At 41.5% G+C, this 5000-nt stretch overlaps 1 protein-coding gene across 1 annotated transcript in view; it reads right to left on the reverse strand.

Moving 5' to 3' along the window:
- The window catches only part of LOC123745134 (GTPase-activating Rap/Ran-GAP domain-like protein 3), a 311764-nt gene that overhangs the window by 179347 nt on the left and 127417 nt on the right, over positions 1-5000 (reverse strand). The window lies entirely within an intron of this gene.

Here is a 5000-nt window from a genome sequence, read left to right on the forward strand (position 1 = left end):
CCTCCGATGTCAATAAAGCCCAGCTACGAACACCCGTGGCTTTCTAACAAGGAACGATATATATATATATATATATATATATATATATATATATATATATATATATATATATATATATATATATGTATATATATATATATATATATATATATATATATATATATATATATATATATATATATGTATATATATATATATATATATATATATATATATATATATATATATATATATATAATCAGAGAAGAGAGAGAGAGAGAGAGAGAGAGAGAGAGAGAGAGAGAGAGAGAGAGAGAGAGAGAGAGAGAGAGAGAGAGAGAGAGAGAGAGAGAGAGAGAGAGAGAGAGAGACAGAGAGAGAGAGAGAGAGAGAGAGAGAGAGAGAGAGAGAGAGAGAGAGAGAGAGAGAGAGAGAGAGAGAGAGAGAGAGAGAGAGAGAGAGAGAGAGAGAGAGAGAGAGAGAGAGAGAGAGAGAGAGAGAGAGAGTTGAGAACTGAAAGAATTGTGTTGGTCCTACTGACCATGCCTAGGGACTCAATATTACGGTAATCTTACACTGGGAAGAGCTCGACGGTTAAATAACAAACACCAAACTGCGAGAATGGTCCAAAAGTTCTCCGTCTAGACATCAACTCAGTGGTAAAATCAAGGTTGGGTTCTGGGAACAAGAAGCTAGACACACACACACACTGTCTGGCTAACCCAAGTACTACACTCATAAATCTGAACAAAAGTGTCATTTAGAATCCCGTAGAACACACACAAACAAGTTATGAAACACATTAAGCTAGCAGAGGTTATCTTGAGGTTATCTTGAGATGATTTCGGGGCTTTTAGTGTCCCCGCGGCCCGGTCCTCGACCAGGCCTCCACCCCCAGGAAGTAGCCCGTGACAGCTGACTAACACCCAGGTACCTATTTTACTGCTAGGTAACAGGGGCATAGGGTGAAAGAAACTCTGCCCATTGTTTCTCGCCGGCGCCTGGGATCGAACCCAGGACCACAGGATCACAAGTCCCGCGTGCTGTTCGCTCGGCCGACCGGCTCCCCTTCGTTCCAACCCCAGAAGGTTAGACGTTCTCAAACTCAAAACGTTGAACACGTCAAGAGTCAAAATACATTCCCTGTGAAATACACATTCGTCTAGGAACCTCAAATTTCCAAGTTACCTGATCGATAAAAAGTAGATATAAAAAACAATTATAAAGAAAATTGAAAGACAAAGGCGAATTTCTACTAGCGGCTTCCCCCGTTACGATTATTTAAGTCTCCGTTGAGCTGCACAAAAGGCTCGGAGTATCTTGCGGACGCAGCAAAATAAACTCTGAACTTATTTACGAAGTCGGCAGCTGAGGCATGGCTGTCTTAACAGCATTATAGGCCCTGAGACAAGCAATATATCGGGGCGTCTGCGCCCAGATGATGGGCACTGGGGGCCCCAATACCCAGATGATGGGCACTGGGGGCCCCTATACCCAGATGATGGGCACTGGGGGCCCCTATACCTAGATGATGGGCACTGGGGGCCCCTATACCCAGATGATGGGCACTGGGGGCCCCTATACCCAGATGATGGGCACTGGGGGCCCCTATACCCAGATGACGGGCACTGGGGGGCCCCTATACCCAGATGATGGGCACTGGCGGCCCCTTTACCCAGATGATGGGCACTGGGGGCCCCTATACCCAAATGATGGGCACTGGGGCGTCTATACCCATATGATGGGTCCCGCCCGGTCGCTAAAGTGCAGGATTACCGCCAGACAATTATGCACAAATTATTTTACATTATAAACATAATCTGACGTGGGATTTGTATCCCAGAGCTTTCCAGGGAGAGGTTGGGTAGTTATCCACACTACGAAAAGATTTCTCATAAACAATATGGCAACATAGGGAACCCCCTAGAATCTCGGGGCTCAGGGGCCGCTCCCTTCCCCTCACGATTCTATAGACCAACGTGTTAAGACTGCACTGAGCAGAGACAACAGCAGCAGAAGCAGGAGCAGCAGGAGCAGCAGCAGCAGCAGCAGAGAGCGTTAAGATGGCAATATATCGTGAGAGATGTATATACGTGCTCGCGACCCGCGCCTTATAAGTTATATACAATGGCTGGAGGCCTGTCAAACTTGCATGTAATAACAATGATGAAGAGGACACATATTGGCTATGGATTTACACTCTGAAAATATTGGCCATAAGCGGTTATTTAGTTTCGAAAAGTATGACCGATGTCCGGTTTTTATTTACAAGTGAACTAATAAATAAATAAATAAATAAATAAATAAATAAATAAATAAATAAATAAATAAATATATATATATATATATATATATATATATATATATATATATATATATATATATGTGTGTGTGTATATCACGAAAATAAACACGTGATTAAGAATGTGACAATGTCAGACCACGGAGGAAAAATGAAACAGGAATTTCCTTAAGTACTTAAGGAAATTCCTGTTTCTTTTTTCCTCCGTGGTCTGACATTGTCATATATATATATATATATATATATATATATATATATATATATATATATATATATATATATATATATATATATATATATATATATATATATAACTGAAAACTCACACCCCAGAAGTGACTCGAACCCATACTCCCAGAAGCAACGCAACTGGTATGTACAAGACGCCTTAATCCACTTGACCATCACGACCGGACATAATGAGGTGATAGCCGAGGCTATATGAACCACCCCACCGCCGGCACTCGGATAGTTATCTTGGGCATAGCATTTTACCAAATCACCTCATTCTTTGGGGCACACGTGAGGAACACAAATGCGAACAAGCCTGAATGGTCCCCAGGACATATGCAACTGAAAACTCACACCCCAGAAGTGACTCGAACCCATACTCCCAGAAGCAACGCAACTGGTATGTACAAGACGCCTTAATCCACTTGACCATCACGACCGGACATAATGAGGTGATAGCCGAGGCTATATGAACCACCCCACCGCCGGCACTCGGATAGTTATCTTGGGCATAGCATTTTACCAAATCACCTCATTCTTTGGGGCACACGTGAGGAACACAAATGCGAACAAGCCTGAATGGTCCCCAGGATATATGCAACTGAAAACTCACACCCCAGAAGTGACTCGAACCCATACTCCCAGAAGCAACGCAACTGGTATGTACAAGACGCCTTAATCCACTTGACCATCACGACCGGACATAATGAGGTGATAGCCGAGGCTATATGAACCACCCCACCGCCGGCACTCGGATATATATATATATATATATATATATATATATATATATATATATATATATATATATATATATATATATATATACATATATATTATATTTATAATATAATTTATTTTTTTAAGTAATTATTTTGGGGGGGTAACACCTCTGGTGCAAGTGAAGGAACCCATAGCCTCGGAGAAGAAAATAAAGAGTACTCAGAGAAGACCTTGTGGGTCCTCACTGAACACTTTGACATTTTCTTCTCCTACCACCCCTCTCTCTCTCTGTTTCTCTCTCTCTCTCTCTGAGAGAGAGAAACTTTTCTCTTTTCTCTGAGAGAGTGTCTTTCTCTCTCTCTGTTTCTCTCTGAGAAACAGAGAGAGAGAGCGAGAGAGATATATGATGAAAACGACGAATTCCCCAAAAATAGTCCCATAATTTTTAGTGCTTTATAATATGCATTAAATTCAACATATAATATGCATGTGTATATATTTTGAACCAAAACTAATTTTGTGAATATACATAACGAAAAATTCTACTCAAATTCAATAGTAACTCTGGTAATCAAATATTCATATCGTAATATAATACTAATAGAAATTACAACAGATTTACGGAAACGCACGGGAAAACTCTGCCTATTGGGCACGTTGCATTCTAAGCTAAGTCGGACGGTTCTACCTAACGGAAGACCGTCACTCTACCAGCCAGGCCAGAAACTTTACTAGACAGAAGGATCTAGGTAGAAGTCTGAAAGCTGTTAAAATAAACTGTAAGAGAGAATATCTGTTCGTATGTCTGGTCAAAGATGGAGGCCACATGGGTGCGGCTAGCCTCGCCTAAATTGGCACAGGGAATGGTCTGGGGTAGGGGGCGTACATAGGCTCATCGGAACCTGCAGAATTCAAAAGGAAGCTGCGTGCCAGGATTATTTTCATACCCCCACGAATATTTTTGGCCCTACCAGCCAGCTACACAGCTAAATATGTTCAAAAACCATTGTTTTTTCTTATAGTAGTAATCAGTATTATTCACCGATCACTGGTACATTAACATAAATTTCTCGCTATTAATAATTTGCCCGTACTCGCATAAAACAGACGCTTCTTTCACTACTTCAACAGCTTCTCAAGCCACAGGCCTTTATGAGAGTAAGGGATTCTTATACCATGCCGTAGCTCAGTCGATTAAGGCAATGTCTGGGATGCTCTCGGACGTAGGTTCGAATCCTCGTCACGGCCCTTGTGGATTTGTACAGAGTAAGGGGTAACTGTTCTATAAATATTTCACACCACTGAGCTCCTCTCACTTGCAACCACCCACACATTAGACAGATAGAAAAAAACAGAGACAAAGACACAAAAATAGAGACAGAGACACATAGACAGTTGATAGATGGATAGTTCTATGGACAGATAAATGGATAGATGGATGAACTGATGGATTGAAAGAGGTATAGACAGACGGGCAGATGGAGGGATACAAAAATGAGTAGGTGGATTGACGGATGGATAGATAGGTGGATAGGTAGATGAATGGATAGGTGGCTATATGGATGGATAGATGGGAGACAGACAGACCCGGGCAACGCCGGTTACCCTCCCTCCCCCCGGCAGTTAACTATAATATAACATGTTAACTACGCTCCTAGTTGAGCCTTGGATAATTTTTTCTTCAAGATAACTTGCCAAAAATGCAGTGTGAAGGAAAATACCTGCATTTGCCATTGCTAATAATACAACAAAAAATGTAAATTCG

This window comes from Procambarus clarkii, chromosome 44 (assembly GCF_040958095.1).
Source record: "Procambarus clarkii isolate CNS0578487 chromosome 44, FALCON_Pclarkii_2.0, whole genome shotgun sequence".
NCBI classification, from domain to species: domain Eukaryota; kingdom Metazoa; phylum Arthropoda; class Malacostraca; order Decapoda; family Cambaridae; genus Procambarus; species Procambarus clarkii.